The sequence below is a fragment of the Periophthalmus magnuspinnatus genome, chromosome 21 (assembly GCF_009829125.3).
Source record: "Periophthalmus magnuspinnatus isolate fPerMag1 chromosome 21, fPerMag1.2.pri, whole genome shotgun sequence".
In the NCBI taxonomy this organism is placed as follows: Eukaryota; Metazoa; Chordata; class Actinopteri; order Gobiiformes; family Gobiidae; genus Periophthalmus; species Periophthalmus magnuspinnatus.
Genome location: NC_047146.1, coordinates 22,269,565 through 22,295,656, shown reverse-complemented (window position 1 = coordinate 22,295,656; position 26,092 = coordinate 22,269,565). Strand labels below are relative to the sequence as shown.

At 38.8% G+C, this 26,092-nt stretch overlaps 1 protein-coding gene across 1 annotated transcript in view; it reads right to left on the bottom strand.

Moving 5' to 3' along the window:
- The window catches only part of LOC117389172 (receptor tyrosine-protein kinase erbB-4), a 336,244-nt gene that overhangs the window by 168,928 nt on the left and 141,224 nt on the right, over positions 1 to 26,092 (bottom strand). The window lies entirely within an intron of this gene.

The following is a 26,092-nucleotide window of genomic DNA, read 5'->3' as shown; positions in this document are numbered from 1 at the left end:
GCGGGTCAATATGAGCTCAATCAAGCTGAGTGTATCTAAATACACAAAACATTTAAAGATCCAGTATTACACAAAATTGACTATTGTGAGCTTTAAGCCATGTTATATTGTTGTTATCTGATCAAAAACATACCCAAAGTTGTGTTGTTTCATTCACACATGTCTTTATTACTCTTCTACACCTCCAAACCTCCAAAATGCTCTGTCCCACCTTGTGATGTCATGAAGCTGTAGTTTTCAGGTTAACAGATACCTTTTTACCTTTTATTTAGTAAATATTGGCCATTTCAGGGCTGAAATTATCCAGATGATTCTGTTGAAGGTGTATGGAGTTTAAAAACACAGTGGATCACTTCCTGTGGCATCAGAAGGTGGAACAGAGTGTTTTCAGTTTGAGAGAAGAACTCAAAATATGCACTAAATGACTAAATATGCAGGATTTGTGTGTTAAACATGTGTGAATGAAGGAAAACACAACTATGTTTTTGATGAGAAAACAACATTATGAAACAGATCAGAAAATAGTGTAATATGGGCCCTTTAAACAAATTTCTTACATTGAAAAATATGTTGTACCGTGCATAATTTAGGCCACATAATGTACTGCGATGATTAAAAAACGCTATCTACAAAACAGACATTTGGTTCTGTTTGCCACACTGTTTCCCCAAATAACCAATGCTCTACTACCAAAATAGTGGCAGAGTAAATGCCCTGTGTAATGATAGTTAAGTACAGCTGCACATTTCAGACCAAGATAAAACAAACCCAAATGTCCACACATTTTGGGACTATAAATGTGCCAGTATTATCTTTGTAAGTGACTGCTTTTGCTATTCCTAAAAAAAGCGCAAACATTTTATATATATTTTTTTGTATTCCTTTTTCAAAACTAACCTTAATAATAAAGACTCCTACCCATGCAGAAACTAGCTCTGGGGTTGATTTGGGGCACAAGGTTCATTAAAGTCTGTTTTTAGAGGAAAACACAGAATAACCGTGAGATCAAATGGGCCTAATTGCCTGCCCCCATTGCAGTAAATAGAAAGACCAAAAACCAATTTAGAGAGTATGTTACTATGTCAGACTGCACACAATGTTCTGAACAGCGATGTATCATAGGAATCAAATGAGTCAGATGAATCAGACAGTCAGCATGATTATTTTACATATGTTCTATATATTTATTTTTTTATTACCTCCATCCACTGAGGGAAAGTAGTTTTTGCTTTTATTTCCAAGACAATTTACTAAGGGAGCAAAGAAGGTGTCTTTATTATTATTATTATTATTATTATTATTATTATTATTATTATTATTATTATTATTATTAATAATAATGTATTTATTTATTATTTATTTTTACCAATTTTGTCTGCAAAACTCAAACTAAACAAGTGATTATTATTATTATTATTATTATTATTATTATTATTATTATTATTATTATTATTATTATTATTATTATTATTATTATTACTATTTATTTATTTTTTATTTTATTTATTTTTTTTTTTCATTTTTCATGACAAAATAAGTTTGAACTAAACAGATGCGCTTTGTGGTTCAGACCCTGGTGGACACATTGCTATCTCATAATGGTAACAAAAACAGCTGTACTGCACTTTTTAAGCAACAGTAATTTAAAATGTATGTATGACTTTCAGTGGTCCAGATTTAACCCCACGTATGGGTTTTTAAACTTTTCACAGAAATATCCCCCCCACACACACACACAACTCAAACTTGTCACTTACAATTGTAAATAGCTATTACATTAGCAAACCATGTTATGTCTTGGTATGTCTTGGTATGTTGTATCATCACTTGTCATCACTGTATATAACTGGTCACTATATTTGTCTGTCTTGCATTAGATAAATAAATAAAATAAAATAAAATGCTTTCTATTTTGACAAATTTAGTATCCAGATAAACATAAATTTAAAAAAACAAAAAAACAAAAACAAAACATGTTTATGCTAAATAAACGCGTTGCCTTAGTGGAGGTCCTCTAACAGCTACACTTTTAAAGAGCGTACCTCGTCTGTACATATGCATAAGCTCAGAGCACAGATATGGCCTGACATTTGTTCTTTCCTAACATTCTCATTCAAACTCATTTGTATTGTCTGCGTGTCCCCTTCACCTGCCCCTCTGCTTGCTCCGGGACAGAGGAGCCATCAGTGTGACAGAGGGGTGACGGCTGCACCCTGAAACGTGTCACACCGTCACCCATGGGTGCCTGCCTCTCCCGCTCAACACTTCCACACTCAAAAGTCTCTGTACAGGCTTTGAATCTTAATTTTAACCTCACTGCTGATACTCTGCTTGGAAATTTCAACAGTGTTACAACTAAGGAGATGTTGCTAATTTCAGCAGATTTGCTTATGTTACTTACATTACTTTGGGATGACTTATGGGAGAATTCTTAAAGATGCTCTGTGTAACTTTTCCTTTGGGGTTTCCCGCCACTATGGAGATGTTACTGCTTTGCTTGGACATTCCACACATAGCCTATATATATACAAATGGACACAGCTAACGCGCTAGCCGGCGTGTTCCAAATAGGAAGTGATCATGGGTGCGCATCCAACTCCATTGACTCTGGCTCCAATTCACTTTACACTGAAAAATTGTCACTTCTCTCTCTGTAACTGCTGCAGTGAGCCTCATCATTCTGGTCTTAAAATGTTCATATTAACCCGTTCTACATGATCCGGGTATTTTTATTTCGCTATTGTGTCAGTAAATCAAGATATGAACATTAACAACAGACAAATCAGGCGCCTTCGTTCTCCAAAACCCTCCCGCTAGCATTAGCAACTAGTTTGATTGACAGTGTTGTTGTTGTATCCAGTGGTGTGGGTGGGAAGGGGGTTTACCTTCAACAGCCTTGCTCCAGATTGGCTCTTTGGTTGCTATGATACTTGCGTTCAGAGTTCCAAATATGGAAATCGGATCCAAATTCACTCCTATAACTGCTAGCCTCGATGCGCTATGGGTGACATCACACTCACTTAGTCCACTTCTTTATACAGTGTGGTTTCATAGCATTATATTTAACTTATCTCACATCCATTTATACATAATAGCAGGATTTTATATGTGTTATTATATAACACCGTACTGTGGAAAAGCTGAAAAATCTCCATGGAGACAAACAGGTAGCAGTCCCACCCCCAGAAAAGTAACATAGTGCATTTTAAACTTTCCCACAATGCTATTTTTTCATGTAAATTTGCCCTCTAAGCTTAGAAAACACAGTATAACTTATCTCCCCACAAAAATCCTGATTGTATATGTGGCTAAAGCTCCAGATCTTCTTCTTTCTTATATTTACACTGATCATTACAGCGCTGATACATATTGTGGAAAGGGAATCTTGGCCTGAAGCAATGAGAAAGACAAATGGGACTGCTTTAAACCCAACAGTGGATCTCTGATGATATTAGATAAGTAGAACAATTCCAATGTGACCCCGACAGCACCCATATGAACTGCTGGTGATTAGCTGGGCCGCACATAGCATAACGCGCTGCTCAGCAATGATGTATGGTAGACCTGGGTGTATTCAATAACAGTTAGTGCGGGCTGAGGGGAGCTGAGTGGGAGGGTCATAAAGGGGGGGTAGGTGTAATAAACTGTTATTGCACCTTTGGGGCAGGCCGCTCAGATCACAGGAGCAGGGCACTGTGATGTTTGGAGAAATGCGCTTTTATTCCTATTGCTGTGGAGCAGTATGCGAGTCTGGCATGATGTCGGTTTGCTGTGTCTTTCATTTTTCAGGTTCATTTTGCTCTGCTTAATAAGAAATTTGAAAGCCTTTTAGTGGTTATTTATTTTTGACTTTCAATTCTTTTGTTTCCTATTCTCCTTCTGTTATTTTTTTTTACTTATATTTTATTGTTTTCTAAAGACATTACAATACAACAATGAGCAATCGGTCAGCTGTCATTTAAATACAATTTCCATTTTTCCCAGTGTTCTTCATATTTTTCTTTTTGTAACCTTAGAATATATGTAAGTCTCTCCATAACGCAAATTTCTTCCACAATGTCCTTCCAGTTGCCAAGCGTAGGGGGGTCTTCCTTATGCCATTTGCGTGTAATGTAATATCTTGATTAAATAATAGTCCTTTTTAGGGATGTGTGCGTCTCTGGTTAGCCCAAACTATATTGTTATGCATGTTCTTGGTAGTGTGTACCCAAGTATTTTCCCCATTTCTTTGCCCGAAGTATCCCAAAATTGTGACACTTTGTGGCACTGCCAAAAGACATGTGCATGCCCCAGCTTATACTCCCCACATCCCCAACATGGTTGATCCACAGATAGTGATGCTTTTTTTTTCATTTTTGGTTTGATGAAAAATCTGATTATTTTCTTCCAGCAGAAGATTCTCCAATTTGTTGAATTAGTTGAGGTTATCTGATTTGACACATTTTATCCCAGTTATCATCACTTATTTCTTCTTTAATTTCCTTTGCCCATTTATCCCCAATGTATAATGATGTATTTTTCCTGTTGACCCCTAAACCTTTATACCAGGGGTGTCAAACTCATTTTAACAGAGGGCCACATCAAGAAAATGGGTTTTCTCAAAGGGCCAAATTTAAGTTTAAGACAGTATTAATGTAACTAAATGTAAACAAATGTAATGTAAAATAAATGCAACTACTTTTTAATCTTGTTAATTAACTGTTTCTATATTTATTACTTGTTCAAGTTACAAATATTGCATATGGATTTGCATAGATATTAAAAATGGCTGTGTAACAGTGTATCTCCTGATAAACTGATATTTTAAAAAAGTTATACCTTTTAATTTACTTTGTCACAGGCCACATAAAATGACGTGGCAGGCCACATTTGGCCCACTGGCCTTGCGTTTGATACATGTGCTTTATATCATTTAGATCTCATTTTTGCACTTTTGTTCTTATACAGATCCCAAAGTATCACAGTGTTTATATTTAATTCACTCGGGAGGTCTGGTCTTCTACTGCTGCTTTTGAACTTTGTGTTGCAACACTGTAATATCCCAATTGTAGCACAAATAAAGGTTATCTTATCTCAGTGATATACACATTCATATAACATTTTTCAAAACACAGCTGGCAATAAACTCTTTGTCTGGGGGAAGATGTGGCAGCCAAAGCGCTCCCCGGGTTGTTATATAGAAGTATGTGGGCGAAATGTCTACATTAAAAACACAGCAGCAGGAACATGCAGTAAGATTTAAACCACAACTCCTCTGGTTAATAGGTAGCAGACTTTCAAGATTCAAGAGTCAATGTATAGTAATTTCAATGCACTCGTTCACTCAGCCCTTCATTTCATAACAGGTGATGAATTTTAAAACCCATCACTGTACACTCTATGAAAAAGTAGGTTGGCCATCGCTCTGTCAGAAGAGAACACCACTGTATAAAATGTATTTATAGGGACTACTTGACAGACTGCCTGAATATCTCACTTGCTTGTTGAACTTTTAATGCAAGATCTCATGATTGCCTACGTCTAAAAACTGAACTGAAATGGGAAAAAAAACCTAACAACTTTTGGTTATTTTGCTTCCCAAAAATTGAATATATTTCAAGGACATGCAAAAGTGGATACATCAGTGCCACTAATGCACTTTAATAATCTGCTAACACACATTTATCCTCACACCTGTGCCTGTTTTTAATGTTTTAAACTGACTCAACTTGCTACAACCATGAGTTTAATGCTAGACGCTGTTCTTGATGTTATCTCTCCACTTATCCAGAGACGTAAAGCTGGCAAAGTACAATGGCGTGTGACTTTTTCCCCATTTTAATGAAACACACAGACTCCCTATAGCTGTGTGTGAAAGTGAAATGGTGCTGTCTGCCAAGTGAACCACAACACGACCATCTGTGCTGTGGAGAGCATTCACTGAGGTGTCGACTTGCAGGAGTAACACTGGCGATTCAAACAGTCCTACGTCTGACGGAGTGGGCACGTAGCATTAAATAACCTCACGAATCCATTTGTCTCTATCTGCAATATGTTACCTGTCTACATTATGTCAGCGCAGATGTATAAAACAGCATGCGCTTACCAAGGAGAGTTTTTACATAATGCCGATGATGCAAGAATACAGAAGAATATCCATAGTACGATGTGTAGCTTTTTGAGAATCCATAACTGAGACAGGTTTGATAGAAGAGGTAAAGCAGCTGATACAGTGTGTATACCATTTAAGTGATTACATTACTTTGCACTAAATTTTTCCTGCATTGTGATGGATTGAGGCAATGAATCTTAATAAGCCACAATTTTCCATTATACGTAATTAATGTAAGTATTAGGAGACGTGGGCAGGAAAGATGTATTAGTACAATTTAATGTACACTGCTTTGACAAAATTGGAATATGAAGAGCAGGTCAGCTTATTAATAAGTGCACCGGAAGCGGAAAACGGTACAGTGTACAGTACAGAAATACAGAAATAGGACCATTTTGCTGGTTCTATGAGTCCAAATATATATTCATGTTATAGATCTACCCGTTTTACTAATGGCAACTTAAAATAAAAATTCTCAATGTATTATAGAAACAAATCTTGTACCTCATTGAATTACAGAAAATAAATTGTTCAAGTAGTCTTTCTTTCTGTACTGGATTATGCAGATATAATATAGATGCAGACTTCAGCCTCTACTCTGAAGCCTTTAGATGCACTCTTTCACTCAGCCCTTCGTTTCATAACAGGTGATGAATTAAAAACCCATCATGTACATTATGAAAAAGCAGGCTGGCCGTCGCTATTTGTCAGAAGAGGAAAAAAAAAAAAAAAAACCTGCATAAAATGTATTTATAGGGACCATTTGATAGACTGCTAATATCTCACTTGCTCATTGAACTTTGATGCAGGAACTTTTAATACAAGATCTCACGACTGTCTAAGGTTAAAAATTGGCTGCACTAGAGCTGAAATGGCAAAAAAAATAAAAGCTTTTTGGTTATGTTGAATACAAAAAATTGAAAAATATTTCAAGGACATGCAAAAGTGGATACATTGGTGCCACTAATGTACTTTAATAATCTGGTGATGAACATTCACACCTGCACCTGTTTTTAATGTTTTAAACTTGTTTTTCTTCTTCATTTTTCTGTATTTGAACAGGGTGCCCATGAAAAGGAGAGTGTGAGTGCTCTCAATGGGCTTTCCTTGTATAAATAAAGGTTCATTGCAGGTGGAACAAACGGGAGGAAAAATTTCTATAAATACGTTGTTACTTTTTGCTAAATAATTTGGAGCAATCCTTACAAACTCACTAAAGCAAACCTTCAGGAGGAACGGAGCGTTTCAAATGGTGATTCTTCAATTACGTCAAACCAAAGCATGCACAATGAGCACGTAGTTCGGGAGTAAACCCTTTGACAGTCAAGAAATACAACTTTATCATAACACAGTAATATTTATTATGATTCCCCTCACTACTCCCCCCATAAACAAAGTATTAGACAACCCCAGAAAGCCTTGTTTATGACACAAAACAAAGGCACTCCACAAACTGCTCGGTGGCCCCCTTTTGTCAATCCTAAATTCATAAATTACCTAGACCCCGCTCTGCCAAGGTCCCTGCTCCTTGCCCAATTCATTTCATAGGTACTGCGCACAACAACTTCATCAATACCGCCCTGTGCGATTATCGAATGCCTATAAAGCTGGCAAAACCCGGAGGTTTATAGGCGTCTGCCAGGGAAGCCGGCAAAGGTCATCCCAATAGCCGGTAACTGACTGAATTAAATAAAGTTGGAAATGTCACTTCCATAAGTAAACACTGTCAATATTGGGGTGAGGCGTGTGACGTGCTCCGAATAATCACAAGTTAGGGTACTTTTAAAGGACGAAGGGCATCTCTGACCTCACAAATCATCAACTTTCTCCCAGATGAGATTTGGTTAAGCGTGAGTTACAAGCCACTGCGCATAATGACAATCATAGGCCCTATTATAGTCCATCTGCTGAGCGCTTTCATAAGCATCAGAAACAATAACAACCTCAGTGTTCACGCTCCACTGACGCCAACCTCACGAGCGGCACTCCAGTGTTGGTCACCTCCCAAAAATGTCGTTGCTGTATGCCCATATGGTCGGTCATAAATTAGCATCGGTGCCTTGGCGGTTGCACACAGCCACCGAGCCTCATGGGAGTTTTCACTGGAGGATAGCCTGCAGCTGCAACCTGAGCGCGGACCTTTAACATTGTGAAAACATGATTACAATGCATGTTTGGGGTAAATTACAGAGCGCTGGAAGGTCCTATAAGGTCAGTCGTTTGGCTTTGATTCGGCATTGTTGAACACAGACAAAACTGACTATAAATGAGATTTTCTGGCATATTAATCCAAAGATAGAGATGCTATTTTAGGTCACAAATAGGACCCTATGAAGCAGTGCTGTGATAATAAATATTTGAAGTGATATTTCTCATTTTAAAGGTCCTATATTGCGCAAAATTGACTCTTGTGAGCTTTAAGCCATGTTATAATGTTGTGCCCTCCTCAAAAACATACCAGGAGTTGTGTTTTGTTTCATTTACATATGTTTGAGTAAGCTTTATTATTAGTCTGTCTACATCTGCAAAGCTCAAAATGCTCTGTTCCATCGTGTGATGTCATGACGAGGTAGTTTTTGAGTTAACAGCTACTTTTTGTCCAGTAGAGATTGTCCACATGATTCTAGTGAAGATGTATGGAGTTTTTTTCTGTTTGAGGGAAGAACTCAGCCTAAATATGTAGGGTTTGTGTGTGAATAAAACAAAACACAACTCCAGGTATGTTTTTTTTTTATGTGGAAACAACATTATATCATGGATCAGAGGATAGCGTAAATGTTACATAAAATTGTGTTGATTAATTGTTCTTAACTGTGTAAAATAACAATTCCTCCAGATATTATCCGGATAGCTGTTTAAATATCTAAACTAATGGCAGAGAAGGAGCAGTTAGTGATTTACATACATTCATTTTCAGTTTAAAAAAGAGATTCTGCACTAATTTGATGAGTGCAGGTGCAGGGTGAAAGTTGGAGACATTCTTTGTATTACAACAAAGACATGGAGTCCTCACTCAATCCACTTAAAGTCGACTTTTATACCCACAGAATGTATAAAAAGGTGGACTAAATGAGTGTGACGTCACCCATAGTGTTCGGCTCCAGTCAAATGACGCTCATCGAGGCAATTTGGAGTGAAGTTCCAGGAATTCCGACACTGAGTATCATAGCAACCAAAAAGGCAATCCGGACCAAGGCCCGCTGGTTTACCAAGGAGCGGGCACTTAGCAACGGCACCGATAAAACTGTTTGCTAACGCTAGCAGGAGCGACCTTTAGGAAAGAAGCCGCCTGATTTGTCTGGCATTAATGTTTATATCTTGAGTTACAAACACAATTGTGAAATAAAACTACCAGGATCATGTAGAGCTGGTTAATATGAACATTTTAAGACCACAATAATGAGACTGACAGCAGCATTTACGAAGAGAAGGACAACAGTTTTCCAATGTAAAGTGAATTGGAGCCAGATGGAATGAATGGCACCCATGCTCACTTCCTATTTGGAATGCGGCGGCTACGAGATTAGCTATGTCCATTTATATATTCAGTCTTTATATATATAGGACTAAAATAACTACATTACACTACACTCAACCATGGAAGATTGTATCATTTTCTCATTCAGGATAATAACAGTGGTGGAAATTGTGGTGGTGCGAGAATCCAAACTGACACAAAGCTATGTGAAGAGCGAGCATTTATTCTCTCACACAAACCACTTTCTACGCATCTCCAACGGCTTTGAAATCGTCAGACAAGAGGAGACCGCGGCGATGGCGGGGGAGAGAGGCTGACACCGACACGCACCTCATTACACTAAATTCTCTTGTTGCATCTTGACTTTTCTGACAGTCAAGTCGAGGGCAAAGCTTTTAATCCTCTCACTGACCACACGTTGAATTACTTTGGAGAAAAATGTGTGTGAACTTTTCAATGACTGCTAAGCTGATAATGGAACTTCTGGGTCCGCAGCTCATGGGTAATAAAACTCTTACATGTACCTGTGTGCATTTTAAAACCTCTTACAGGTCCAACATTTTTATTGTCAGATTTACTTCAACTTGAGTAATATTAAGTTTAAGTAGGAGACTCCACAAATCCATGTGATGTATGGTGTATTTTTATTTCTCTGGTGTACACATTATTTTATTGTGATGTGGACTATACAAATACATGCATAGATCAAATAACCATTTTCTCCAAATACATTTTAGTCTTCCTTTATACTGATTTGCTGAAGAGAAATGAAATAAAACTGGGGTAGCTGACTGTTTTGTGAATTAATTTTGTGTTTTACCCATAGACTGTATGTATAAACGGACATAGCTAACTCGCTAGCTGCCGCGTTCCAAATAGGTAGTGATCATGGACACACTTCTGGCTCCATTAACTGGCTCCAATTCACTTTACATTTAAAAGTTGTGACCTCTCTCTCTGTAATTACTGCAGTGAGCACCGTCATTTTGGTCTTAAAATGTTCATATTAACCCGCTCTATGTGATCCTGGTGTTTTATTTTTTGCTATTTTATCTGTAATTCAAGATATGAACATTAATAGCAGTCAAATCAGGCGCTTTCTTTCCCCAAGGTTGTTCCTGCTAGCAACAGGTTTGATTGACAGCGTTGCTAAGCACCCATTACTTGCTAAACCAGCGGTGCAGGCATAGAGGGGTATTGCATTCAACAGCCTCGCTCTGTGTTGGCTCTTTGGTTGCTATGATACTCACGTTTAGCTCCAGAATCGCCCCATTAACTGCTAGCTTCAAAATGAGCTTCATTTGACTGGAGCTGAACACTATGGATGATATCACTCTCACTTAGTCCTTTTCTTTATACAGTCAATGGTTTTACCCTAATATTGTAAGAGCAGACTGCTGTATTCCATGTGTAGTTTCGTTTTTTTGTTTTGCTTTTTTCACATCAGCACTATTCTCAGCACTTTGATTGGCTGCGCATGAGCGGTCCACCCCAGTTTCACTTCGCCATCTGGAAAAAGCTACTCTAAAACTGTGCACACACCCAAAAATGAATATGCATGTGGAAAATGACAATGCGCCAAAGGGTTTGTGAGAGCTACGGATAAGTCGGACAGATTTAAATACCTACTTCCTCCTACGGGACTTTCAACCGGGACGAAGGGACCTTTTTACTCTCACACACCTAGGGTACTGTCGTGAAGAAGTTGGACTGCAGATGGCGCTGTTGTCCTGCCTGAACTGGTGTGAATTAGCTGACTGGATCCATCACGGACCACTCTGAGGAAAGTATGAAAACAAACTAAACCTTGGTCTGGAAAAATAATCTATTCAAAATCAAAAAACGTACTTCCTACTTCCGCGGCTAAAAAATGATGTACAGCTCAAAGAATAACAATAATACAATTTTACCAATACCTAGCCTCTGTCGGTTTGACATCAGCAGCTAAATATAGGCTGTTTTACTTGTTAATTCTTAATTTAGAAATGTCCTGATCAGAAGTGCATGTCGGCCAGCTGCTGATAGCCCACCATTATGTTGTGACCACTGAAGGGTAAAATGAGCCAGGTTTACGGAGACGCTGGCAATAAGATACACTGAAATTCATGGGGCGTATCAGCTAAATAATGTCAAAAGCACCTTCACACCACTCCCCAGAGCCTCTGTCATGAAGGATCTGTATTTGATGAAATGAGACATCAGGATTCTGGGTCAAACCTGCAAACACCAAACTGCCTGATTCATGGGATTCACCTTGGAAGTTCCTTTTTTCTGTTTGTAAAAGACGCAGGTTTCAAATGAATGAATGTGCATGTTCAAGCTAAGAATTAACGCACAACACGCTTTTCACTTTGCCCATAACAAATTCAGGAATCCGTACAGCACAGTATCTGGTACATTTGGTTCACTTAAAACACGGTGTCATCAGGAAATGTTCAAAATTCCAAAATTGGAGGCAGCTGGAAGCAAAATGAGTCAAACCAGAACGCAACTCTACATGCTCATTTTAAGACTTCATAACAAACATAAACAACATTTTTATATTTCCTGTGTAGCCAGTTAGTTTGCGTTTTTCTATTTTATTGCATTTTTGAGCCTATTCCATATTTTCCAGCTCCAATGTTTCGATTCCTTATTTATTCATGAGTTTACAAGGCCAGACAATCCTCTACATTACAAACTACGTGAGGGTCAGATCACAGTCTTTGACAACTGAAAAAGTGTTTACACTTTAGAGGAGCAGCATGCGCCTCTGTCCCACATGTGTTTGGGACTATACACTGTAACTGATGCGGAACTCATTTTAGTTTCTTGAGCTTCAAGCAGAGCCTCTCCCAGTGGGCGTGTCCTTTGCTTCTGCACCCCCCTCTCCTCACCCAATACAAGCTCTTTATATGCTAATAGTAGAAACAGTGAACCCCCGAGGTGTACTATATCCCAACAGGACGCTAAAGAGAGACAGCAGAGAGGTAGAGCAATGGGGTCAAATGAACGGCCCACATCCAAAATTGGTGCCTCCATGTGTGCGCGTGTGTGTTAGCTGTGTGTGTGTTAGGTGTGTGTGTATTAGGAGGAAAAATGGCCTTGAGCTCATCTTCCTGACAACCTGCTGACGAGCCATACCAAAGCACCAGGGGCACCACGTTCACACACAAAGCTCTATTTCAACATTAGGTTTGGTTATAAAAAGCATAAAGTTCATTCACAACATTGTACTATATAACAGGTATTTAACAAAATACATTTGATCATTTGAGTGTCAGATGTGTGTTCTTTCGAGGACAATAATCTGCAGTAATGACACAGCGGTGCTATTTAAAGGCAGTGGAGGTTTTGCGCAGTGCCCGGGTTGTGTCTGTAAATGATAAATCATTGTCACGTTAATTGTTACCTTGTAATAATCCATGTTAATGAGGCAGATAATCTTGCATCAATCTTTCTACAACATTACCATTATTTCCTGCTCATTACCGTTTGTTTTTGTCGTTTCTACTCCGAAGGAGAAGCTCCTGTATTCATCTAACAATCTCATGTTTATATTGGAATCATTTGTCAAGAAGATGCCAAAATAACACAACCGTTTACACAGCATAATCCTTCTACTATTTGGAAAACTTATACGTATGGCACACAAGATATGTTTTCAAATAACAGGTTTTCGCAATAAAAATCTTGCCAAGATAGGTTTAGCAAGCCTTCTCTTGCTAAAATGCTCTATGTAACTTTTTCCACCACCACCACATGCTTGTCTCCATGGAGATGTTATTGTGCCGCCTGCAGGTTTCCACAGCATGGAATTAAATTGATCTATTTCCATGGAGTAGAGCAGGTGACGCCGCAAGACACATTTATTGAAGGTATTTAAAGGTAAAAGTATTTCAAATGATAAAAACACCTTTAAATGAATAAATTCAAGCTCGACAAGAGGCAAATTCCACAAAAATCAAAATGCATAACAAGCAGGCAGTGGACTGTCTTTAAGAAAAAAAGTTACACAGTGCACCTTTAAGATCCAAATCACGCTATATACGCTATAGCCAGCAGTTGAAATGACATTTGTTCAAATATTATGTTCTATCTATCTGCATGTGACTTCACATTATCTTGATTTCTCAATGATATGAATAAAATCAAAACCCTTTGGTCTGTCCATGTTAAAGAATAGCCTCTGCACGTTTAAGTCACTAAACAGCTGGCTCACCATATTCCAAATAGTAAGTACTATTTGGACAAAATCATTTGCCCAAATAGTACAAACTATTAGGACAAATGATTTTCTCCCAGCACTCTGTGTCCTCCTGTGACATTTCTGACCCCACTTGACTGCTCATACCTGATCTTTTTTACATTTTGGATATGCGCCTGACTTTGTGCGTTCATCGAACATTACCGCGGCAGTATAAATCACCAACGCTTGAGTGGGTCAGTAGTTTGCCAGAGGTGAAACTGCTGAGATAGATATCGTTTTAATATTGTACGGCTCGTCCTTTGGGAGCCATCCATCATCACAGGGCATTAAGACTCATTCAGTGGATATTTATAGGCTGAAAAAGTAGGGAGTTTTATAAATATTCTTATACCTATACAGGTATACATAGGGTTCAGAGCTGCAGACACCTCTCTAGGCAAAAGCAGCTCTATGGGGCAGTTCCATGTTAAACTCACTGCTCCAAGGCTCCTCAAGGGTGGTTAGTGGAAGATAGGGAGAGAGTTAGCAGCAAACTTTTCCCACCATCTTGTGTCTGTGGAGGTCAGGGTGGAGGAAGAGCAGACCAGCCCCAAGTGAATCAGGGCTTCTCCTGCCTTAGGCTTTATACCTGTCTCCATTTGCTTTGTTTTCTGCTTTTTAATGTAATTTTCATTTTGGGTCTCGTGGTTGGAAATCATGCAGAGACAAAATTGTTGCATATGGCAAACTTTGACCTAAATTGGCCTACCATCATGCAGCTCATATGAAAGCCTGAAGTTTAGCCTTCACTGTACTAATATTTCAAACCTGATTTTGATATGGGGGAAAACGTTAGCAGGCCTTAGACAATTTTATGTAATTTTCAACACAAAATGATGTTAGCTTTTTTAATATGGTTATGGATGTAATTTTTTCACCTTTCTAAAACTGTTCAGGAGAGGGCTAATGTTTTAATTCAATTCAGTTTATTATTGCATAGCCCAAATTCTTGATTTAACCACAGAGTTAGAATCAGATAGTGAATTGGTCGATTACAGGCTAGCAGCTTTAGCCACCATTCTCAGGAAACAAGCAAATGGAGCATCCCCTGACCTTAGACCCTCCCTCTCGGAAAGGGAACGAAGCTAAAACTCAAAATGTATCTATCCAACATTCTGATTGTGTTTGGGATTTAAAGGGTATTTTGAGCTTTGGAGATGTAGACAGGCTAATAATAAAGGTTTACTCAAATGCGTGAATGAAAAAAAAACATAACTCTGGTATTCTTTTGATGAGATAACAACATTATAACATGGCTTAAAGCTCACATGAGTCAATTTTGCATCTTTAAGCAGAAGTACTCATTGATAACAACTACCTACCAAGCAATATATGTCTGTAACGTAATATTTAGCTAGTATCATGTTGTTTCTCATCTGTCTTGTATATCAAAGTACTTCATCTTCCTTGTAGATGCAACAACTTTCAGCAGGAGGCCAATCGAAGTTTCCCCGTCACCTCCTTCATGGCTGCAGCCCTCTGTGGGGTCTTTACCATGAATCTTAATCTCCTACCCAAACAGTTGCCATCAATTATCCGGACTGCAACAGCTAACTCTTCCCCTGCCTCCCATTTTTTCTCATTAAAAAAGCCTTTTTCCTCCTCGCTGCGATGGAATTGCCTTGCACTTTCCTGGGCTACGAGTGATTTCTCCACAAGCTCACATGGACCTGCCGCTTTGCCACAGGTGGAAGAAGGCAGTGTACATGTATGCATTTACTGTGCTTACGGCTTATGTGTGTGTACGTGGGTGTGTGTATTTGTGCTACTATAGAAAGTGCAGGGACCTTTTAATGGTCTATACCAGTCAATTTCCCACTGTGGAATCGTGTGGAGTTAAAGACAATAAAAACAATATGTTACAATAGAATACATAGACTAGTGCAAGTAAATCGGATAAGGCATTTTTAGTTGGTTGCTATTGTTTTTATGCAGACTTTCATGCCAGAACTCTTGGAATTTAACAGTATGGAAGGAATGGATTGGTGTTGTTAGAATGCGTAACAATTGACATGCTAATTTATTAACTTCCATGTTTTCAGATGCACAAATACTGCAAGCAGCTAAAGAGCAGGCTTGCAAATGAGGGACGGATGAAGAGCTAACTGCATATAAATGGTATCATATGTTACATAAGTGGGACATATGGAGGAGAAAGTGGAAGCACGATATTAAACCTGTCCTTTTGTGTTTGCTGGAGCGTCATGTACATTGACAACATAATCTGCTTGGAATCCTATGGTAGAGGTGGGACCGAGTTATTGTTTTGCAAGTCTCAAGTGAGGCTCAAGTCTTTGGCCTCAAGTCCAAGTCAAGTCCCAAGTCACAGACAGGCAAATCCAAGTCAAGTCCCGAGTCAGTGGCCCACTAGTCCAAGTTAGTAGTACATAAGTTGAATTAGAAGTTGAGTCCAAGTTCTCTGCTCTGAGCTTATTTCAAAACCGAAGTACCAAATATAGCTCATATTTTTACCATTTATTTGCTTTCAAACTAAACTGTACTACCTAAAAAAGCCATGGTTACAAATAGTGATGTAACAATATCCAAATCTCACAGTATGATATTTATTGTAATATTTTGGAGAGGCTAACAGGATTTTAGATATACTACCTTTTCCATTTAAATAGATCTTAGTGTGAATCATTGCCGTCATAATCCAGAGAATTAAGTTTTCAAAGTGGTTAATAACAGTTGTTTCTTCATGTAGTCTGCACTGGAATGAAGTAAAAGGTCATGGTCTGTGTTGTTCCCTTTGTTTTCAGCTGTTGCTGCAACAGAGCAATGCATTTAAGACAGAGATCTTATAATCCAATTACAGTCCCAATATTATTATGAGACATGTGATGACACGATATCACAGTATTTCAGTTATTGTAACATCACTAGTGACAAATACATGAGTGGGAGGGACAGGTTCCAGTTTGTTCCTTTAAAATTAAGCCCCAAAAGTATCAACTGCACAGAGAATAGTGTTTTCTAAAAATATATATTTATAGAAGAAGCATCAAGTCATCTCAAGTCACAGGGCACAAGTCAAGTCAAGTCCCGAGTCAATGACCTTCAAATCCGAGTCGAGTCCCAAGTCTTAGTCCATTTTATCAAGTCAAGTCTCAAGTCCTCAAAACAGTGAATCCTAGTCGTGACAAGTCCCCACCTCAGTCATATGGCACATGGAACATTGAGAAAACCAAGACAATCTCAGCTTTCAGTGTCACAAAAACAGGTAACTATTGAGTAAAAGTGGAAGTCTGGACAAATATAAAGGGAAAAAAATCCTAGATTTCAGAAGCATAAAATAAGAAGCAATTTAAGGGTAGATTCCTGCAGAGGCTTTAGCCAAATCCTAAAATACTAATAGTTCCCAGATCACAAAGCTGCAATTTTCACATGTTCTTTATTCTTCCCATTTCCAATCAAATGCTAATATTTCTGACACTGATGTAAATGAAATGAAAGAATTACGACAGCACGGAAGGTCATATAATATTGAATCAAATTTATCACCAATGGGATTTATCATCAAATAATAAACATAGTGTGTTATCTTGAGCTATCTGTTGGGCACCGTTTCTTATGTCATTCTTCAACCAACATCCATCTCTTTGACATGAAAACCAAAGACACATCAATATGCAATACATCAGTCCTATCTATTTGTTTAGATCTCCTGTCCCTTCCCCCTGACTGCTCTCCTCGTGCTGTCAGGTAAACTGTCTTGGAGGAAAAAAAACATGTTACATACAGCAGGGATGTCAGGGAGCTATCTGTCAGCCTCATCAGATAATTTATTCCATTAAAGGCCAGGAATAAAGTGACAAGCAGACGTTCTACCACTGAGCTTGACACATCAAGATGACACGGCGACTCTGCTGGAGGCTCCGCACTGTCTCAAACCGCTATTGTTCTGTGAAGACTCAAGATAATGACTGACTGGGTTACTCACATAATCTGTAACGCCTTTGTGCGCTCGTATTGAAATGGACTAAGATAGGCGTTTGGGGTTGAGAGAGGCGAAGCGCAGAATGCCAAACCCCGGATTTCCACTGAAGAGATGAGGTTTGAAGTCGTGGGTGAGATGCGACTGAGCAGAAGCACAAACCTGTAGGGCTTGCCCCGGGGTAGAGCCTGGCAGAACACAGGCCCCCCGACATGTAAAAGGCCAGATAAGTCCAGAAAGAGGCGATGTGCTAGGTTTACATAATGAAGAGGGTAGTAGTCAATGACAGTGTGATGGTAGCTCCATTGGTAGAGCGTTTGTCCACTGGTCTGTCCTTGGGCAAGACACTTATTCCACCTTGCCCATAGCCTCTGTAAACATTGGTGTATGAATGTGTGTGTGAATGGGTGTGTGGTGCCATGAAGGCGGAAAAGCCCTATATAAAAATGGGACCAATGATGACATGTTCAGTAACTACATATTCAAAGCAATAGTACTTGAAGGAATTGCAGCATCCATGAAGTATATAACATATTTACAGCTTCCACCTCCAGTACAGCCAATGCAATTATTACTTCCTCAATTGACCGATAAAATGATTAAACTACTACCATGACTGAAACACATACCACAGCTTCCATTCCTGCTAAAACCACTAGAGTAAAAGTAACAAATCATACTGAAAAAAACTACTACTATTACCTGAAGTCCACTTATTGCTGCTATTGTTATACTGATGCTGTAACTACTACTATTACTGGCTGCTACTGAAAGTAACACTCCCTCTATGGCAGTATGTTCTACTATTACAACCAGGCCTGTCAACAGAATTTTAGGGGCCTGGGAAAAGAAGACCCACATGGGACCCCCTTTAGTAGAAAGTAATAGGAAGACGGCACAAATATGGGTCCAGGACAACACCCCCCTGTTCATCCTCCTTTGGCAACGACTACTTCAACCACTACTATATCATATTTTTCCCCACTATAATAAGTATCCATAGTCTCTCGCTAAAATAAATTGAAAAGGTTAAAATGCATGGTTCCTTCCCACCATTAAGCAAACTGCTTCGTACTGCTTTGTCAGACGCCGTGCTCGTCCATGTCTACACACTATAACGAAGCTAATTGTGATTCTGTTGTCCTTGTCACCTTGTATTCCATTCCACTGGCACGCGGTCCTCACTTTTCATCATGCGGCCGATCGATTATAATTTGTTTTAAGGCTTAGCAGATAAATGTAAATTGTCAACCGGGCAACCAGCGCGTAAGACGTTAGCTTATACGTGTGGACAAGCTGAGCAGTCAGGCAGGAAGAGGACAGTGAATCCAGCGCTTTGTAATCTATGTTCTTATTAGATGAAAGCGCCAATACATCATGTAAAACAATATCCCAGTCAGCACTAAGTTATCAGCGGAAGAGCGGCTGTTTTTGTGTGTATGTTTGCACTAGTGGGTGGTTCGGTGTGTGTTAGGATGTATAGAGCAGGAGGGAAGGATGTAAAGCATATAAATGGCGTCATATATTACATAGGAGGGAAATAAGGAGAGAGAAAGTGGAAGCAAGATATTAAACCTGTCCTTTTGTATTTGCTGGCATATCATGTACACTGACAACATAATCTGTTTGAAATCGTATGGCACGTGTAACTTTGAGAAAACCTAGGCAATCTCAGCTTTTAGTGTCACAAAAACAGGTAATTGTTGAATAAAAGTGGAAGGCTGGACAAATATAAACGGAGAAAAAGGATTTTGAAAACAAGATTGTGAGCTGTCTTTCTTTGTTCTGTTATGTCATGCAAGAAAAAATATTTAGGTATAATGCTTTTCCTAACGCTATCATCTCTCATGCGTTAAAACATCCCTGGTCAAGTAACTTTATCGAAGAAAACATGAATGAACCACAAAAAGGCAGAGATACCACTTAACCCTTCAAGGACTGGGTACATTATAGCCCGCCTAGACTATTATTCTTTTTTAGCCATAAAAATCAAGTTATGTACTGCATTTTTTCACACAACTACGTCTATTTTACATATCTATCTGTATTTTTCCTTTAACGCATCGAATAACTGACTGGGAAAATCTCCGCGGCACCTGCACTCTGATTGGTCATCTTCGAGGAACAATGTAAGCTGATTACCATAATGAATGCAAAATATTTAAAGAGCCCCATGCCTCTGCTTTGAGACGCCGTTTGAATTTACATGATAGCACAATTGGTTGCGGAGTTACAGTAATGGAAATACCGCAACAACACTCGGCGACGATAGCATCCGCCTCAATAGGTTTAAGTTTATGTTTTGTCCGTAAATCAAGATATGAACATTAATGACAGACAAATCGAGCGCCTTCTTTCCCTGAGGTGACCAACAGGTTTGACTGGCAGTGTTGCTAAGCACCCAGTCCCCGCTAAACCAGCAGTTCGAGCGGGAAGGGGCGTTACCTTCAACAACCTCGCACCGGATTGGCTCTTTGTGCACGATGCTACTCACGGTCGCTATTCCAAATCTGGAACTTGGCTCTAAATTCGCCCTCGAAAAGCTTTGTTTGACTGGAGCTGAACACTGCGGCTGACGTCATACTAACTTAGTCGACTTCTTTGTACAAGTTTACACCCTTGTTTGGAAGATTGCAATAGATGTTTTGTTTTTGTTTTTTTGTTTAAATTATAGACGATATATATTATTCTAATTTTGCTTGTCTCCATTACAGCAGTTGCAATATTATACATTTTTCAATACTTTTCCCACCTTTACAAAACACCCATGCCCCCTGTGGATGAATTAAACTTTCGTCTACAATCCAAACATGCTTTTACACTGAGTTCCATTCACAGAGTTTGTGTCTTGCGCCTGGTTTATTTTCTGCCATATTTAGTTTTCCATTATTCCCAAATAGCCTGGCCCGACACTTTGAATAATGATAATTTTACTTTGCAGAAACAACAGGGTGCTCGCATGTGCATTGTGTCGTGAACTACAACCAAACATTCCTCTTCTGCTTCTCACAATTACACTTTTAATTTGCTTGGACTGCTATGGCTGCCGATACATCTTTGTTAGCCGGTGTACATTTGGGTGGCTGTGTGCTTATTCATTAATTGCGCTCTGGTGGCTCGTTGCGTAATTGTTTCTTGTGCATATTGGCGGGAAGTGGCTAGCCAAAAGAGCTTAGTATTAATTTTGCTTGGGCTGAGCTGGGGGATTAGATGTGCTTTCCCCTGGCAGCACACTTTGGCAGACACACTTATCTGAAGCGACTTACAAGGCTTATTACACATTACCATGCAATTATCTTTGATGGTCGAACTTTCCTCCAGGCCCGCTATGAATCCCTATAAGGCCGTTGTCTCAGGACCATGCAGCAACGAGGTACAAAACAGAAAGCAAAGCGAATGATGTTGTTGTCTATGTGAAATGGAGACTCGCTAGAGCTGGTGGCAGAAGCGTTTAAACCGGGATTGATTTTGAAATGCCTCGTGTCGTTCATCAAACACGGACAGGGATTGTGTAAATTGTTTTGTCTCTCACTGGTCGATATGCTTAGCTGTATGTTGTCTGTGTGAGATGAGATACTGACCACAGCACTGCGAGTGTTACCCAGAGCAATAACTATTTTATTATAAATTAGAAGTACCCTGACCACTCGTTATAGATTATCGTAGATTTATCATATAACTATCAGTCATGAGGTCAATTTAAAAAGTATTTCAGATAATCGTACTTTAGCTTAGTTGGCCATGGCACTCAAAGTACTTTACATCAAGGAACCACTCACCCACTCACACAGACATTCATACAACAGTGTGAGCGGACCCTAGGGGCAAGGAGGGTTAAGTGCACTGCCCAAGGACGCAACGACGATAACCATCTGTAGGAGCTGGAATCGCTCCGCTAACCTGTGGGCCGCTCTACCCATGATGTTTTCTAGGTCGAGATCGGCATTTGAACAGCCTCTATCAACTGAGGTACTGTCACTGCTTCTCATTACTGCAGAAATATCTGTACTTTGTGAGATACTTGCGTGATCTGTCTAAGGAAATAGGAAAATACTAACACACCCGCAGTCTGCAATAACGTCTTTATTAGAATATGGCCCTCCTCATTCTATCAAATGCCTTTACATACCTATGAAGTTCTAGTCCTGGTTTAGTCCTGCCCCAAACCAGTTTTAGTTTGGGGTTTTGTCTCACTTTCGTCCCACTTTTGATGTGGTGACTACACATATACACATCACAAATGGTGGCACAGTGGAATAATAAGACACAATCCTTAGGAACGCTAATAAGGAAGTGGCATTTCATAAAGATTTCCGGTGGGCTATCGTCTGCTGAAAAAATACTGTGTCTACTCCCCCTCTGTGTATAGGTACCTTTCATCATCATGCACTTGAGACTAGGTGACTTTAAAACCACCCATGGGACATATTGACTGACTGCATATGTCAACCCTACAATTAACTCATGATAATTGTCCAAGGTCCACCCCCCACAACCGGCTCGGGATTCTCTTGCCCTGTGAGAATAGGCTGTTAAAAATGAATGAATCAATCAATGGGAAAGCTGGACACAGCTACGATAGAAGACCTAACCGTTTTTAAAGCCTTCTATAAGACACTTGGTAGACTCTGCTCCAGTCCCCTTTGGGTCACTTAATTCTCCCGGACCAATTCTTTTGCTTGTGATCACTCATTTCCTGCTATTGCCTTTTGCTCACAGAGAGTGTTAAGTTACGAAGAGAGCGAAAACGGGATCGATTCTCTTCCACTGTGGCGGTCAATAGCTGGTCGATGGGCAGGTAAAAGGAGAAGAGCTGATGATGGAGAGATAGTGTCACACCTGATTTGTAGAGTACGTCTTCCTCACCTGGAGCACTCTGATAACATTGATACTGACTGTAAGTCGCCAGCTCAATAAGGCCTCGGCTTGTTCGTGGAATCAAAGTCAATTACAGAGCAGTGGTTGTGTTCTAATGTGGCCAGACAAATGCAGCAGCAAACACAGATACTTTAACACTGGGGGATTCGGGACACCTGAATATATTTTACTCATTACTAACCAGAGAAATTCTACAAAAAAATTTTAAAATTAATAAAATAAAATAGGGGTGTGATAGCACTTTGCAACGGGTATTCAAAATTAAATATCACTTCTGTTTTGATATAGAATTATAGTTTACATGTGTGTTTGTATTGGTGGTTAAAGTTTTAAGCAGTGGTGGATGAAGTATTTAGTATTTTGTTGCTTAAGTGAAAGATACAGAGGTAAAAAGTTACTCAAGTAAAAGTATCCCATGAAGAAATCGATTAAAGTAAAAGTATTTAAGTACCGTTTAAAAATGCACTTTAAAAGTACAAGGTTTAGTGTTAAATGTAGTGATATTGACTTAAAAACAAATACATATTTTGGTCAACAGTAGCAATACAAATCAATGTCTTAGTTTTTTTTCTTCATGAATTTTTGTTTTGCACAAAGTTGAGGCTTGAACTCAAAACCTTTATTCAGGAAGGTAACCCCTTAAATTGATGTACAAAGTACTATTTACTTTTCTGTCCAGGTCAAAAATGTAGTGGAGTAGAAAGTACAGATACCTGCTCTCAAATGTAATGAAATAAAAGTAAAAACTATCCATTGTACAGATATAAGAGACTCATCTTAAGTACAGATTTTTACTACTTATACTCCGTTCATGACAGTCATTCATTAATTGCTAGACTGTGTATGACATTCATGAGAAATGTAACTACGCTAATTATAGTAAAATAAAAAAAATAAAAAATAAAAATCCTCATATCATCATCATCAAAACCATTATTAGCATTATCAACATTCTAGTCGTATATACATTTCTCTCCAGGCTTTAATAATGCAGTTTGAAGAGGACATGTGAGCCTCTCTAAACCAGCGTTCTCTCTGTGTTCTCTGTACAGGTGCTGAGAGACAGGCTCTTCATTAGCGTCGCTCTGCAGATGGACCCTGATGGAAGGGCCTTTCTGAGCCTCATTCTCTGTGACTCGTTGTTCATTAAAATCAAATTATGTGTCAAGAAGCATAACTGGTCAGGGACGCAGAGTAACTGTTCAACATGGTGTTTGCATCGCCGTGTGCCTGTTTGCTTGGGTCTGCTGTGTAACTGATGGATATGATACACATGCACTTATAAAGGAAGGTCTACCACTTCATCGTTGTCAAAAGTTGTCCGTGTAATCCCTCATTCGTCCAGGTATGATTTATAGTAAAAGAAAAATTCAATTCTGTCAGCTGGACAAAAAGTTATTTGAGTGAGGATATTTCGCTGCTCATCCAAGCCACTTCTTCAGTTGGTAAATAAGGCAGCGTTCACCAGTAATCTGACCAGAACTTGTAAACATCTTCACTCAAATAACTTTTTGTCCAGTTGACAGAATAGAATTTTTCTTTTACTATGCTGTCTGAAGTATTACAAATCACATAATAATCAACCAGTCGAAAAAAGTTTTAGAATTTCAAAAAGAGAGCATTGTTGATAATTATTATGGTATTGAAATTGGTATCAAGTATGGAGCCTATTCCCTGGCATCAAAATTTAATTTAAGTACCGTAAGAACGTTACCTGTCACACATGTTTCTTTAGTTGTATGTTGATGGATTACTGTTGTTTTAATTTTAATCTTAAATATGAAAATAACAATAAGGTCTCGCTTTAAAATACACTCCGGTCTTGGTGTTAATTTTACAATAATAACCAGTACAAACTGCAGTAAGTACTATAGATAGTACCAGTGATTACTAGTGCCAGTACAATAATGTCTCGTTTTAAAATATAGTCTGGTATCACTATTAACTACCACAGTAATTACCAGTAAGTACCATGGAACGCAATCAAGCGCCATTTAAAGTATTGATTGTTACCGGTATGTATCACTGTCATGTACATTTAAAAAGTTTAATTTATTTGTTTGTGTTATTATTGGAAATTCCTTTTCAATCTGATTGTTGTATTAATGTGAAATTTGTGATAATAAAGTGTTTGTGTTCTCACTATGTTTTGGATTGTGTCTTTTCAATTAACATATAATGAAATCAAAGATTCATATGTCTAATAACAACATATGCTTTAATATTGTCTATTATATTAACTGCAATAACACCACCACTATACAGTATCACTATACCCCTCAATAAATACCATTGTAACTAACACTATAATTAATCATTCACTTAATATGACATATTGCTATAAGTGCCAGTAATTATTAGTGCAAATATCACTTCTTGCACCACTATAAGTACCACTGTAAGTTCCACAAAGTACCGCTATTAGTTATACAGCATATATCAGTAAGTATCACTATAAGCACCAGCCAAGGTACCACCTCAAGTACCACAGTAACTACCCCAGTAACTACCACTGTAGGTACCACCGTAATTACCAGTAAAGTATCTACTAACTACCACTGTAAGTACCTAGTAAGTCCCCGACTATATTTTAGTGCTACCGAAAATAATGATAATGCTATTTATTTGAATAGATTATTTTTTCAAGGTTTAGTTTGTTTTCATACCTGACACTTTCTGGGACGAGGGGGCCTTTTAACTCTCACACACCTGGGATACTGTCCTGAAGATGTCGGACTGCAGATGGTGCTGTCGTCCTGCTGCCACCGATACGAAGACAGTGTGGAAACCATAGACTGTATATATAAATGGACATCGCTAACCTGCTCGCCGCTGTGATCCAGATAGGAAGTGATCATGGACGTGCTTCCTGTATTTCACTTTATAATGAAAAATTATCAGCCCTCTCTCTGTAACTGCTGCAGTGAGCATCATCATTTTGGTCTTAAAATGTTCATATTAACCCGCTCTACATGATCCTGGAATTTTTCATTTCATTTTCATTTCGCTATTGTGTCTGTAAATCAAGATATGCACATTAATAACAGTCGAATCAGGCGCCTTCCTTCCATGAGGTCGCCCTGAGCGTTAGGACTTCCATCAGCCTCACTTTGGATTGGCTCTTTGGTTGCTATGATACTCGAGATCAGAATTGCAAACATGGCCTCGTTGAACTTCATTTGGCTGGAGCTGAACGCTACAGGCGATGTCACACTTCTTAGTCCACTTCTTTGTACAGTCTATGGTGGAAACTTGTTTAAATCACCTGACCGGACACGTCACAGCAAGATCACATGACCACTCTCAGGAGCAGTCGATATTGAACAGTCGAAAGTGTCAGGTATAAAAACAAACTTAGCTTTGGTCTGGAAAAAGAATCTATTAAAATAAATGAACAGACAGTGTAACGGACCAGATGAACCTCATTGGACTAATAATAAAGCTATTGTAAGCTAAACACAATGCACAATAGGCGAATCC